Here is a 16,391-nt window from a genome sequence, read left to right on the forward strand (position 1 = left end):
TTTCATGACGTTTACATAGTAGTAACCATTAATAATCTGTCTACGGGGAACCCAGTGCTGTAAGATCATACAGTGTGCATTGAAGAACAGCAGAAGCATGACTTTACACACCGAAGTAATCAAAAATAATGTTTTGGGAGGAGGCGAATTTGCGTGTTTCCATACACTGGACTGTTGCTGGATTCCTGATCATAATGATGGATCCACAATTCGTCACACATCCCATTTGATGTCAGGAAATCGTGTATCCTCTCCGACATTCACTGTTCTTGCATGATTCAAAATGTTGTCGCATCTGCTCTTCTGTGAGATTTCTGGGTACCCACCTGGCACACATGCATTGCATTTTCAGCTGCTTTGTCAAAATGTGCTGAACCCGTTCGAAAGTTTGTGTAAAATGAACCTTCTGTCATTTTGTTACATCTCCGCACCTTTGGCAATGTTGATATATGTAACCGCTGTGGATGGTCTCCCAGAACGCGATTCGTCAGTCACTCACGTATTACCCGCTTTGAAGTGCTTCCACCACCAAAATACTGCAGCACGGCTAATTGTTTCTCCACCGTATGCCATAACATTTCATGAGTTTCATTTCCACTTTTTCCAAGTTTGACACAAAATTCAATCACACATCTATGATGTAATCTCACAAACATGTCTTCCTCATTTGTTATGACTAAACGTATGACGATCTTCCACTCACTGTGACCAAACAAAGAAGACTGCGGCATTGGTGTATGAGCTTCACAATGACCAGCATAGCGTTGCCACGTCTACCTATGGGACAGAAAAACAGAGGCAGTCTGATTACACACCTTATGTGTGTTTTTGTTTGTTTTCTTGGGTGGACTCATCATTTTTACAAAAGTCTATTTGCCCTTTATTTTAGAGATTACAAATTAAAGATATGTTTTAACATATAGAATATTCCTTGACACTTTTTTGTTGATAGATTTACCTTATATACTAAAGAGTGCTCCCAACAACAGGAATTCTTTTCTGTGTTTTAGCAATCTGCTAAAACTATCTTTCTTGAGTAGTCTGATTACTTTTCAATCAGCCCTTGTAACGGTATGGTCAGCCTCAGTCGCCTTCTTTTTCACAAACAATGTAAAATATATTTTTGGATGTCAAAGGTTATTCAAAGTTGTCAGCATCAGCCAGACTGATATTTAATTTGTATCTTAATTTGTAACTTACTTATACTGTTTTTATCTCAAGAAGCAGAATTAACCATTTGTATATAAACTATTACATTGCCAATCTATTCCACATACCAGTAGAATAGATTTTTAGCCAGCACACTGATAGCAATAGGTTGCCTACCCTTGTACCAGCATGCAATAGTAATGATATACACTGAACTCCAAGGCTGCGGACTTCTGCTTTCTATCATAGGCGCCTGGCTTTTGCAAGAGATTCTCAGAAGGTGAGGACACAGGAACACTACATCGTCACCTGACTCTCCTTGTATGGTTCCTGGGAGTTTGTGTGTGATGGGTAAGTGTCAGTCTGTAACCACATTCCCATTCTTTCCACATTCATATTCCCTCCCAAATTGTCACTCTTGTTATTGCTTTGTACACCAGGTTAACTGCTTCACAATCACGCTATGACCCTGTCCGGCGGGGAAGGGGGGAGAGACGCACCTCTAGAAACAACAGCGAAGCAGGCACCCAACAACTGGTGATTGCTGTGGCAGCTGGTTCCGCCCCAGGGCATCCTGCGCTCTGTGATGTGGCATCGGCTGCACCACCCGCTCGCAAGCGGGTCAATGGTGGCCCAGTGCGCATGCGCACGATGGAGCCGGCTCCGTCGTGCGCATGCGCGAGACCCGGATAGCGATGGGCAAACAGTCGCTCCGGGTCTCGTACCAAAGGGGGCGTGCTGTCGATATTGAGTTACAGCACGCCCCCCTTTGGTGGTCGGGCCGGGGGCGTGGCTGCCCAGACGGAGGCGTTCCCGTGTGAACGCCTACCGTCTGGGGCCGGCCCCACTGACATCACAAGTGATGTCAGTGGGGGTGCTTTCGGCTCTGTTAGAGCCGAAAGCACTCTGGGGCTTGTGGCAACGAGACCCTACCACAAGGGTCTCGTCGCAAGCCCGATGGTCGCGATGGTCTTGACCATCGCGACCATCATCATGGCCGCTCGCTATAGCTGTGCGTGGTCACCCACAGCTATGCGAGCGGCCAGGAGGCCGCTCTAAAAAAACAGAAGGCCGGCCCTGATTCAGAGCGAGCGCTCTGTCAGAGCGTCCGGCTCTGAATCAGGCCCTGTGTGTGGGGGTGCCAAGATAAGTCTTGGCCCCCAGTGAAAGAAAGCCTAGCTACATACCTGCTTACATCCAACTCTACAACAGTCCCAATATTAGCAATCCACAAGTTTAAAATAATCATGCTATCTGATATTTAGAGAAAAAAGAATCAACAAATTATACAGAACTAGTACAGGAGTAAATATTGCAATTTGCAAGCAAAACACTTTGACAGTATTTAGAAAAATTAGCATCTTGGTACCTCATTGATGGCATTTCATGTCATTAGTGCATAATTGCTCATTAAATGAGCTACATTGCACATCACATATATCAAGAGAAGTACTGTCTTAATTACATGTAGAATGATAATCTTGTTAATTAAATTTTGACAGTCATTTTTAGCTGATGTTATATATGCCATTCTTATATCAGATTCTCATATTCAGATTCTCATAGGCTGCAAAATAGTTTAGTATCATCTAATGCATACTGTAAAATAAGTACAGGACGCCTGTTTTATGCAGTACATATTATGTTCAGTGGTGGGCTGGGCCAGGGGGCAGGGTGCCATGTGCCCCCCGGGCCGCAGCATCATGCGGGCCGCGGGCAGTCTGTGTCACTGTGACGGAGTTCGGTCAGCGCTACACAGCCCCCCGGGCCGCAGCGTCATGCGGGCCGCGGGCCGCGGGCAGTCTGTGTCACTGTGACGGAGTTCGGTCAGCGCTACACAGCACAAACACACAGCTGTGTGTTTGCTGTAATCAGCAGCCGCTGAGAGTCTGTCAGACTCTCATCGGCTGCTGCTGCTCCCACTGCGGGAGCCATCTTCCGGCTCCCGCAGTGGGTAATGGGAGCGACGTCGTCATGACGACGTCTCTCCCATAATGCAAAGCCACCGGAGGAGCCGGTAGAAGCGTCGGGACAAGGAGTAGGAGTTTCAGGTAAGTGTTTTTTTATTTTTTTATTAAGTCTCTCTCTACTGGGGGGGGGACTACTGGGGGCACTACCAGGGGGGGATTACTATGGGGGCACTACCAGGGGGGTGGATTACTACTGGGGCCCTACAAGGGGCACTACAAGGGGGGGAGATCTACTACTGGGGAACTACAAGGGAGGAATACTACTACTGGGGGCACTACAAGGGGGGCTACTACTACTGGGGGCACTACAAGGGGGGGAGATCTACTACTGGGGGAACTACAAGGGGGGACTACTACTACTGGGGGCACTACAAGGGGGGCTACTACTACTGGGGGCACTACAAAGGGGGGGACTACTACTACTGGGGGCACTACAAATGGGGGGGACTACTACTACTGGGGGCACTACAAGAAGGGACTACTACTGGGGCACTACAAGGGGGGGACTACTACTACTGGGGGCACTACAAGGGTGGGACTACTACTACTAAGGGCACTACAAGGGGGGGACTACTACTACTGGGGGCACTACAAGGGGGGGCTACTACTGGGGGCACTACAAGTGGGTACTACTACTACTGGGGGCACTAAAAGGGGGGGACTACTACTAGGGGCACTACAAGGGGAGGGGACTACTACTAGGGGCACTGCATAGGGGGGAGGGAACTACTACTAGGGGCACTACATCGGGGAGGGGACTACCACTGCGGGCACTGCATCGAGGGACCACTGCTGGGGGCTCTATATAAAGGGCAATACTGGGGGTACTGCATAGGGGGGAGACTACAACTGGGGCCACTATTTAAGGGGCATTGCATAAGGGTTACCACTATTGGGGGCACTGCATGGGGGCTGGACTGCTACTGGGGGCACTATATAAGGGGCACTGCATAGGGGGTACCCCTATTTGGGGCACTATATAAAGGGCTTACTACTGGGGGCACAAGGGGCACTGCACAGGGGGGACCACTACTGAGGGCACTATATAAGGGGCTTACTACTGGGGGCACAAGGGGCACTGCATAGGGGGGGATCACTACTGGGGGCACTACTGGAGGCCTGCATAAGGGTGTTCTCTCCTGTGGCACACGGGGGCACTACGACAGGGGGCTGCCCCTAATCTTTATTTTTACCTTACATTAATCCCATATGGACCCACCTCCTCCCTGAAACACTTGAGGGGGGGCGGCGCCATAGCACGCACGTTCTTCGGGCACCCTGGCTACACGCTACTCCTCTGCCAGGGCCGCCTGCATGCATTTGCCCCCCAGGCTAAAAGTTGCCAGCCAGCCCCTGATTATGTTACACAGATAAATGACAGAAGTTCCAGCTCACACACAAATGTCTAATTGTTCTGTCAGTGAGTCATTTACCTGCAGTACGTCAAAGAAATTATCTGTTCAGTTCACAATATGGACCTGATTCTGAGTTGCGTGCAAAAGCGAACGCAGCAGTGACGTACAGCCCATCTGCAAGTTTATGCAAATGCTGCTACAAACTCCTTCTCCATGCAGTCCAATGTGCAAGGACGGAGATGCCCACACTGAGCTCCTGTGCACGTTGTAATATGGATTGGTGCGTCTCTATATGCCACCATCACTCGCACCATCGGAAATTGCACCAGCCCTGTGGCTGGTGCAGTTTCTCTGTCTGACCATGGCCTTCGATGCCTGAGGCTGTGCATCTGTGATCGCAACTGCTTGCATTGACACACCCACAATGCTCTCATAACATGCCCACTGAACGGACCATTTTTATGTGCACTACTAGCCAGCACCCAGTCGCCACCCAGGAATGCCTAAAAGTTTCCCACCACCTTTCTGATAGTGTCTGTCCTGATAGAAACAGCCCCTTTGTGCGTACTCTGTGTAACGTATGCACCGTAGGGGTTTTCAATATATTTTACGCATGCACATCAGCATTGCGTGTGACTCACTTTTTTCACTTACGGACTGAGCCCCAAAACATGTCTGGCAATTTAACTAAAGTGATTAGGAGTAACTGTGATACTGGTGGACTCATCTGTAATTACCTGTGTCTATTATTTGTATAATTCCCTGTATTTCTCCAGATTATAGGGGTCATATTTATTATTAAGTCATTTTGAGGGAAATCCCACAAACTGTAAGCAACCTGCAAGATGTGTGTATGGGGTACCACAACGGGCATAGGAGATCAGGGACACTGTATCTGCTGTAGTTCCCCCATTACCAATCGCATTAGTAGCTCCCATAACTATCTGAGGGAAGTCTGTGCAGCATCTCTGGTGGAGAAATTCAAAACACAGAAGAACAACCTGCCGTTGCCTAAATTATTTGACCGAGCTTCTATGGTGACAAAACATTGGTGAAAGATCTACTGTATCTTATGCAATTCTATCAGCAATACTTGATTTTTGGGAACCACAAGCAGTCTCCTTTCTCACTGCCCCATGTCCCGCTGCAGCTGTGCTGCTATGCAGATGTGGCAGCAGCGGTAGTAGTCAGAGTGGAGAAGTGTCTCCCTGGAGCCAGACCTTTCTCCCCTGGAGCCGCCCCCCTTTCCCCTGGAGCCGCCCAGGGCCAGACTAAGGCTTGTGGGGGCCCCGGACAACTGAGATGTGGAGGCCCCCACCAATTAAATTGGCAGCCCGCTCGCTCCCACTACTAGTACTCCCCTTACCTTGATAAAAGCACATAAAAAGCCTCACATTGGGGGGTGTGGCAAGGGTGCCATTGACTTTTCTGGGTGGCTGGGAGTGCCACCTGATTTTTGGGAGCCGGACCCACACAGAAGGCGGGATGTGTGACCTTGACTTCAGGGTCACAGGAGCCTGTCTGTGTCCGATGCGACCCAACTGCCACCAGGAGAGAGGAGCCTTCACTGATATTGCTGTTGCCTGGATTGGCCTCCCCAGGAGCTGGCCAGGTTGCGGCAATATTTGCGACAGTGTGGGGGCCCCCAATCTGTGGAGGCCACTGGGCAATCACCCCATACGCCCCCCACCCCCCTATAATCTGGCCCCAGAGCCATCCCCTGCACTTTGCTGCGTAATGCACAGTAGTTCACTGTTTTGGAGAGAGGGAGTGTTGCCACATCTCTCGGAATTACATATGTGTCCTTTCTCGTCTTTGCTGCAGTCGCACCATGCACAGTAGCGTGGCCGGGTCTCGAACCCGGAAGTAAAGTGTCGGCTCCCTTGTCCATGGATGAGACTTTTGCTGCAATAAGTGGTATGTGGAGGGGAAGCAGTGTTGGGGCAATATTTATAGGGAGAGCAGCATTGGGGCAGTGTTTAAAGAGTAGAGCAGTGTAGGGGCAGTATCTAGAGGAGGAACTTGGTTGGGATATGAAGGGGGACCAATTTCTGTAAGCAGCCCTGGATGCAGAAAATACAGAAAAGTGCAACAGAGGGGAAAAGCATTAAGAATAGACAGAGGGCAATAGAAAGAGACAGGAGAAGGTAGATGGGGCAGCTCAATAACAACCATTAAGGAATACAGCAGAGGGAGGTACTCCTTGAGCTTCCAGTTCCCAGCCACTGGAGAAAGACTCAAGCAGTGGTCTGGGGGCACGGCATATGTACTTGAAAAAGATGAGCCCCCTATGTCAATAGAATAAGATCAGATGTGCGCAGAAGTAGGGGCGCTCCTAACAATGACCCCTATATTCAGCCAGGGGACAGTCCCAGTGGTCTATTTAAAACTTTAAGGAAAAACGAATTGCAGCCGATCCATCGAAACTGGCACCGCCCACTGGAGCTGGTGCCCGCAGCATGAGCTCCACATGCTCCGCCCACGTTACCCCCTGAGTACTAGTCACTGTAACCTTGGCTGACTCAGTGATTATTTTTTTAATAGCCCCTGATCATTTTCCAATCTGATCCAATTTGGCTGAAATAGTTAACGCTTTTGGGGTACAAAATAATAATGGATGTTACGTACATAATATGCTTAGGGCTATTTTTGACACTCAGTCAGTTGTACTTTTTTTTAATGCTTTCAAAAATGTCCCTGGCCAGGTTCCCAAGACATTTTAAATTTTTTACCATAGTTTCCAATGAACAGTTGTTTTTTTTTCATGAAGCTTATTTTTTGGAAATTCATTTTAATGATGGAAATTTAAACCTGAAGAATTAATTTTGGTTCCTCTTGCCAATAATTAATTAGTTGTAATTTCTAGTATGTCACGGTGCTTTCTGACTAATTCTATACATAGCATTATTCTTCCCTCTGGCAAGGTTTATAGCAGCACGGGAGGGATATATATTTTCTTGTTTTGTCGTATTCCTGGCATCTGGATTGCAGTGCACCAAGGTCCTGATGGCGCATGTCTGCTGCTGTTATAGCTAACAGACAAAGGGCTTTATCCAAAATGAGCATGAGCAAATATAATCTTAAAGCAAAAACCACACAGTTGTGATAGTATGCACAAAAAAGGGTGGTATTAGCCTAGGGGCTTTTCTCTACCCAGATAGGGTAGAAAACAGACCAAGGACAAATGTAATAGCCAGCAAATTGTGGTCTTCAGAGCAAAAAATAGGGTACCTCTTACTACTCCTGCTGTTACCTCCCAGAGTTCCTACAATGCCCAGAGCCTACTGCAGAACGAGGGATTACACACATGTTGGCAAAGGGCTGCATGCAAGCAGCTTTGCAATTCCATCCTTGCAATTATAGTAATGCAGCAGGAGGCGTCATACCCCCTGCATGCATTAATTATCCGTGCTTCATCCAAGGACGCAACATTGGATAAATTGCGATAACATCGGCCGGCTAAATGACCCATAGGGTCACGCAAGCCGGCCACCGCAGATATAACAAAGAGGCCAGGAAATCTTTGTCAGTTGACGGAGATCCTGGCCTACTCCCTCCCCCCAACAGCAGCGACGCGCCTCAGTTTTGGCAAACGGAGGTCATCGCTACCCCCTCGCATCCACAAATGGCTGCAGACTGTTTATCACTGACAGTCTGCTGCCGGACTGTGTGCAAACACGCAGGACCTGTACTGCACATGCGCTGTACGGGTTTGGCGCCTGTGCAGATTCCCAACCATCGGTTATCGGTGTTCAGCAGTGCACTGCTGAATAGGGCCCAAAGTCTTTAAACTTGGCCTCACAATAAGGAGATTGTGCCACTCCTCTCTTGCTGACATACAGTAGGCCTGGATCTATATTATTGTTTAACCTTTTTCATGGGGTCTTATAAATAAGATTATTAAGAGAATTGCAGTAACACAAAATTGAATTTTGAAAACTATGTAAACAATCTGAATAAGGGCTATAGCTAGTTCTAGCTACAGCTAAATGGGGTCCTCCTGCAATAACGGCCATCAGCAGCAGACTATATACCAGGCAGCAGGGGTGTAATGGTGGGCACTACAATAATAGTGTAAAATCACAGAAAATCATTAAGTACATTTTGTTGAAAGAGGAGTGCGCTACTCATACTTCTATAACTCTCATATATAACTCCCGGAACGTCTGGAAGGCTCCCAAAAATCAGGTGGCACTCCCGGCCACCCAGAAAAGTGGGCAAGAAGTCTCTCTGCTGGCCACATACCTCCAGAGCTCCCTCCGCACCCCCACACACACCCACCTACCCCTGCAGCAGGGGGCCAATGATGTCATTCGCGTTGAATAGCGTCATCATTGCCCCATCCCCTGCTTCACAATAGTAATCTTTGCATTTTGTAGCAGGGCCACAATGATGCGACCATGCGGTCACGTCCCGTCCCCAATTGGAATCGGTATGAAATACCACCGGCCAGTTCAATTCCCGGCAGCGCCTGGTCGACAAAAGCAGAGTTCCCGGCAGCGGAAGCCCGACAGCGCTGGAAATCCTGATCGTCACTAAGGTAAGTATAAACTAACCTAACCTAACCCCCTAACCCTCCTTAGGGGTGCCTAACCCTAACCTCCCCCCCAAGTACCTAACCCTAACCCCCCTTCCCTGCTGCCTAAACCTAAGTCCCCCGGGGGGTGCCTAACCCTAAGTCCCCCCCGGGGGTGCCTAACCCTAACCCTCTCTCCCCCTAGCCTAACCCTAACCCTCCTGGGGGGGTGCCTAACCCTAAGTCCCCCCCCGTGGCTGTCTGCTCGCGGCGCCCGGCATCCGATCGATCGGGATGCCAGGCGCCTGTCTCCCAGTGTCGGGGAAATGACAGGCGTCTAGATATAGATGCCCGGCATTTCACCCTCGCCGGGTTATGACAGTCGGGAAGCCAGCTGTCGGTATTAAGGTAGCCGGTTTCCCGGTTGTATACCCCCCAATTGTGTGTCAGGTCCCTCGTCATGCCCCCCGCTATGCCAACCTGGCTGCTTCCTCGCGGATGCAGAGCTTAACAAGATTCTGCTTTGCAGATGCTTGCTTGTTTTCACTCTGCGCATACTCCAGCGAGCTATGCAGAGTTCAGACGGCTTTCTTGCTCCAAGTATAGGGAGATAGGAAATGTGCAAGTATACATTTATAATGATGATGGCTATGAGACCAAGCCTATTTATTATCCGCCATTTTCTACTTGCCCGGACAGCATGTCTAATTATGGCTGTCTTGCGTTCCACTCTGCATCGGCCCCTTAAAGTATACAAAGACTGGCCCTGCAAAGTGCTCAGTTATCTCTTACTGCTACACACTTTCCAACATGACCCTCTCCAGGAGGGACACAATGCTCTAGTCCTGGACTTCCCTGGTAATTTATGATTGGTGGCGGCTCCAGAGGTGATGCTGCAGTACAGTCCAACATTGCCGATAACAACAGATTGACCAGATTGACCATGTTCAGGGATGAGGGAGGGTGCCTACACTGAATGACATATCATTCAGTGTAGGCACTGCAGGGGAAAAGGAACGACTGTACAATTACAATGCTGTAATGATTTTGGATCTGTATTTTTTTGGAAAAAAGCATAAAAACAGCTAAAATCACAGAATTTGTATTTTTTTCTGTTCCTACGCTATTATTAACCCCAATAACATTCATTTCCACTCATTTCCAGTCTATTCTGAACACCTCACACCTCACAATATTGTTTTTAGGCCAAAAGGTTGCACCGAGATAGCTGGACGACTATGCTAAGCGACACAAGTGGGCGGCACACACACGTGGTCCATCTAGGATTGGCACTGCAGTGGCAGACAGGATGGCAGTTTGAAAAACTAGGCCCCAAAGAGTACATAATGCAAGATGGAATTGTCCTTCGGCCCTCCCACCCACCCTTATGTTGTATAAACAGGACATGCACACTTTAACAAACCAATCATTTCAGCGCCAGGGTCTCCCACATGACTGTGGCTGAAATGATTGGTACCTTTGGGCCCCCACAAAACAAGCTGGCAATGAATCTGTCCCTGCACAAACTGGCTCTATAGAGGCAAGATGCGTCCTCATCCTCATCCACCGATTCCTCACCCTCTTCAATGTTGTGTACATCCTCACCCTCACAGAGTATTAATTCATCCCAATTGGAATCCACCACCACAGGTCCCTCTGTACTTTCTGGAGGCTGGTCTTCCCGGAAGAATTGATAATTAATTTTGATGAACATCATCTTCTCCACATTTTGTGGAAGCAACCACCTATGCCTTTCGCTGACCAGGTTCCCGGCTGCTCTAAAAACTCTTTCGGAGTACACACTGGAGGGAGAGCAACTTAGGTAAAATAGAGCCAGCTTGTACAGGGGCCTCCAAATTGCCTCTTTTTCCTGCCAGTACAGGTACGGACTGTTTGACATGCCTATGTGGATGCTGTCACCGATGTAATCCTCCACCATTCTGTCAATGGTGACAGCATCATATGCAGTGACAGTAGACATGTCAGAAATTGTTGTCAGGTCCTTCAGTCCGGACAAGATGTCCAAACTTGGTCCTGCCTGCCCTGCATCACCACCAGCGGGTTGGTTAGGATATATATGTTGTTTCCTGGCAGTTCCAGTTGTAGGAAAAAATGAAGAAGGAGCTGTTGCTGTGTCATGTTCTGCTTCAGCTGACAGTGTTTTCACCAGCAGGTCTTTGCACCTCTGCAGGCTTGTGTCCGTTGGAAAGAGAGATACCACGTAGGCTTTAAACATAGAATCGATCACAGTGGCCAAAATGTAGTGGTCTGATTGCAACAGATTGACCACCCTCGAATCCTGGGGAAGTGAATGAAGGGCTTCATCCACAAGTCACACATACCGAGCGGAATCGCTCTGTCTTAGCTCCTCCTTCACTTTCTCCAGCTGCTTCTGCAAAACCCTGATGAGGGGAATGACCTGACTCAAGCTGGCAGTGTCTGTACTGACTGCACGTGTGGCAAGTTTGAAGGGCTGGAGAACCTTGCACAACACAGAAATAATTCTGCACTGCGCTTGAGTCAAGTGCATACCCCCTCCTTTGCCTATGTCAAAGGTGGATCCTCTATCATCTGAAGCATATAGAGGGTTGAGATCCACCGCCTTACAACATCTTGCTTCAGGTGATGGCAGGACAAGTTCAAGAGTATTTGCTGGCGCTCCAGTCTTTGGCATGCAGTTGCTGAATGATGAAAGTGGGCCGAAATTTTTTGGGCCACCCAAAGCGTCTCCTGCATGCCCCTGTCGTTTTTCAAAAAATTCTGCAACACCAAATTTATTGTGTGAGCAAAACATGGGACGTGCTGGAATTTGCCCAGATGTAATGCCTGCACAATATCGGTGGCATTGTCAGATATCACAAATCCCCAGTAGACTCTAAGTGGGGTAAGACATTGGGCGATGATTTCCCGGTGATACACAGCGTAGCCCGCCTTGGAATGAGCTGGCGTTTCTGAGATGCTGCTTCTGGTGACGCTGCTGTTGTTGCTGCATAAGGTGATACATCTACCCAGTGGGCTGTCACAGTCATATAGTCTTTAGTCTGCCTGTTCCACTTGTCCACATGTCGGTGGTTAAGTGGACATTGGGTACAACTGCATTTATTAGGACACTTTTTCTGACATCTTTGTACATTCTCTGTATCGCCTGACTAGTTAAGTTGAATCTAGATGGTATTTGGTACCGCGGACACACTACCTCCATCAATTGTCTAACTCCCACTGCACTAATACCGGATGCACGTTTAACACCAACATAGCTGTCAAGGCCTCAGTTATCCACTTTGCAACAGGATGACTGCTGTTGTACTTCATCCTCCTCGTTAAGGACTGTTGGAGGCTCAATTGCTTAGTAAAAGAAGTAGTTGTGTTCCAACTTCCTCTCTGGGATGATGAACGACTCCCAGCAGTAACAGCAGCAGTGGCAGCAGTATGCGTAGCAATGCAGGATCCTCCGGGGGAATCCCATATAAGAGAGGAGTCAGTCTTGCCAGTGACATGGCCTGCAGGACTACTTCTGATCCTAATTGAGGAGGAAATTGACGAGGAGGTAGTTGACGGTGTGGTTTGCAGGAGCAACAGGACAAAGGGATTTAGGTGTCCCTGGACTGCTTACGGTCTTAACCACAGTTTCTGAACGTGACAGTAACTTTTTATGTAGCGGGAGGAGGGCTTCCATTGTCATGTGAATCTGAACCACTATTCACAAACATAGGGAAAGACCTTAGCCGTTCCTTGCCACTCCGTCTCGTAAATGGCATATTGGCAAGTTTACGTTTCTCCTCAGATGATTTAAATTTATTCTTTTGGCTCATTTTACTGATCTGTGGCTTTTTGGATTTGCCCTCTACTATGACAATGGGCATCGGCCTTGGCAGACGACGTTGATGGCATTTCATTATCCATGTTATGACTAGTGGCAGCAGCTTCAGCACTAGGATGAAGTGGTTCTTGATCTTTCCCTATTTTATCCTCCAAATTTTTGTCCTCCATTAATTTTATGGAGTTCATCATTTTTATGGAGTGAATAACCCCTGTAAAAATTATTTGGATGATGGGTAGTGTACACCACACAGGACATCCCCTGTAAAAATTATTTAGATGAAGAGCAGCGTACACCACACAGGACAGCCCCTGTTAAAATTATTTGGATGAAAGGCAGCTTACAACACACAGGGCAGCCCGTGTAAAAATTATTTGGATGAAGAGCAGCTTACACCACACAGGACAGCCCCTGTTAAAATTATTTGGATGACGGGTAGTGTACACCACACAGGACAGCCCCTGTAAAAATTATTTGGATGAAGAGCAGCTTACACCACACAGGACAGCCCCTGTAAAAATTATTTGGATGAAGAGCAACTTACACCACACAGGACAGCCCCTGTAAAAATTATTTGGATGAAGGGCAGCGTACACCACACAGGGCAGCCCCTGTAAAAATTATTTGGATGAAAGGCAGCTTACAACACACAGGGCAGCCCCTGTAAAAATTATTTGGATGAAGAGCAGCTTACACCACACAGGACAGCCCCTGTTAAAATTATTTGGATGACGGGTAGTGTACACCACACAGGACAGCCCCTGTTAAAATTATTTGGATGAAGAGCAGCTTACACCACACAGGACAGCCCCTGTAAAAATTATTTGGATGAAGAGCAGCTTACACCACACAGGACAGCCCCTGTAAAAATTATTTGGATGAAGAGCAGCTTACACCACACAGGACAGCCCCTGTAAAAATTATTTGGATGAAGGGCAGCGTACACCACACAGGGCAGCCCCTGTAAAAATTATTTGGATGAAAGGCAGCTTACAACACACAGGGCAGCCCCTGTAAAAATTATTTGGATGAAGAGCAGCTTACACCACACAGGACAGCCCCTGTTAAAATTATTTGGATGACGGGTAGTGTACACCACACAGGACAGCCCCTGTTAAAATTATTTGGATGAAGAGCAGCTTACACCACACAGGACAGCCCCTGTAAAAATTATTTGGATGAAGAGCAGCTTACACCACACAGGACAGCCCCTGTAAAAATTATTTGGATGAAGAGCAGCTTACACCACACAGGACAGCCCCTGTAAAAATTATTTGGATGAAGGGCAGCGTACACCACACAGGGCAGCCCCTGTAAAAATTATTTGGATGAAGAGCAGCTTAAAACACACAGGGCAGCCCCTGTAAAAATTATTTGGATGAAGGGCAGCGTACACCACACAGGGCAGCCACTGTAAAAATTATTTGGATGAAGAGCAGCTTACAACACACAGGGCAGCCCCTGTAAAAATTATTTGGATGAAGGGCAGCATACCCCTACACCACACAGGGCAGCCACTGTAAAACTTATTTGGATGAAGGGCAGCTTACACCACACAGGACAGCCCTTGTAAAAATGATTTGGATGAAGAGCAGCTTACACCACACAGGACAGCCCCTGTAAAAATTATTTGGATGAAGGGCAGCGTACACAACACAATAAGCCCCTGTAAAATTATTTGGATGAAGAGCAGCTTACACCACACAGGACAGCCCCTGTAAAAATTATTTGGATGAAGGGCAGCATACCCCTACACCACACAGGGCAGCCGCTGTAAAACTTATTTGGATGAAGAGCAGCTTACACCACACAGGACAGCCCCTGTAAAAATTATTTGGATGAAGGGCAGCGTACACCACACAGGACAGCCCCTGTAAAAATTATTTGGATGAAGGGCAGCGTACACCACACAGGACTGACCCTGTAAAAATTATTTGGATGAAGGGCAGCGTACACCACACAGGACAGCCCCTGTGAAATTATTTAGATGAAGGGCAGCGTACACTACACAGGACAGCCCCTGTAAAATTATTTTTATTTTTGGGCAGCAGCCCCTTGACAGACAGGAGCACAGCACCCATGTGCACCTACACCGATGACAGGTGTGGCTAACATGCACACAGAAAAAAAAAATATTTTTTTTTTCACACTGGGGGCGGGTGAAGACAGCTTCCCTGAAGGGCAGAGCACCCCCTGGACAACACAGCACTACAGCCAGCCCCTATGGACAGGACAACAGCCAGCCTTTATATGGACAACAGTAGCCAGCCTGCCCCTATGTATATGACAACAGTAGCTAGCCAGCCCCTATGGTCAGTGTCAGCAGCAGCTCCCTCCCTCTTCACAGTTGCCAGCCAGCCCAGTATGTAATGCATATAATATAAGTACTTTATTATAAGTTTGTTTAACACAGTGACACAACAGTAGCCAACAGCTCCTAGGTCCCTCCCTCTGCACGCTCCACAGCCAGAATTAAAAATGGCAGCGATCACAAGACCTTTATAGAATCCAACAGTAGGATGATGACGTTTTGTCTGACGGGAAAACCCAAGCTGGACTCTGTTCCCGGCTCGGATCGGGGGGGGTTCGGATTTCGAAAATCCAAACCCGCTCATCCCTAGTATATACATAGAACAGTGGCAGCCACCTACCAGAGAGAGCATATAATGTCACATAACATGTCACGCCCCACAGGGTATTTAGGGCCTGATTCAGAGTTGTACACTAAACCAATGTTTTTGCAGTTGAGTGATCAGTAAACTGCGCATGCTTCTGAGTCACACTGCGCATGCGTCACAGACCATCACCGTAGTCGCACACAGCTACTATTTATTCGCAGTGTGACTGACAGTCAGTAGCACTCCCCTCAATCAACAGTGATTGACAAGCCGGCAGCACCCCCCTCTTCCGGCCGCCATGAATTCAACAGTTGCAGCAGCCGTGGCTCCTGGTAGGTGCGGCTGCTGTTGTGTCCTGATCACTGTGGCCAGCAGTGATCGGGCAGCCGGCATCACACCCCCCCCCCCCACTGCAGCTACAGGGCAACCATTAACCTCCATGAAAGCAGGAGCCACTGGAAGCAAACCGCGACTACTGCGGTGTCCAGCTGGCTGCACCCCACCTCCTCCTTCTGGCTGTTGCTGTGTCTCGATCACTGTGGCAAGTATCTGACAGTGTGGGGGCAGTGACATGGCAGGATGAATTTAATAACTACAAAAATAACGTCAAATTTACTGTTGAACAGTCTGCATGGTGTGTGTCTTGTGTTTCCACTTACCAAATCAATGCTGCAACTTTCTCCCACCTCTTCCTCCTCATCTTTGTGTTGCTTCCCCCCAGGTGCTTTGTTTCCTCCCACAGATTGCTTATGTGATCCCAGTACATGCAATGCCAACATTAAGAATCCTGGTGCTGAAATCCTGACGCATGCAGGTAAGTATCCTACCCCTAACCCACCTTTCCTGTAGCTTAACCCTAACTCCTCCCTCCCGAAGTCGAACGCCAACCCTCCCCCCCACTGCAGTCTAACCCCAACCCTCTCCTCCACAGCTTAACCCCAACTCTATCACCCACAGCCTATG

Source organism: Taudactylus pleione, unplaced genomic scaffold, assembly GCF_031769625.1.
Source record: "Taudactylus pleione unplaced genomic scaffold, aTauple2 ptg000183l, whole genome shotgun sequence".
NCBI classification, from domain to species: domain Eukaryota; kingdom Metazoa; phylum Chordata; class Amphibia; order Anura; family Myobatrachidae; genus Taudactylus; species Taudactylus pleione.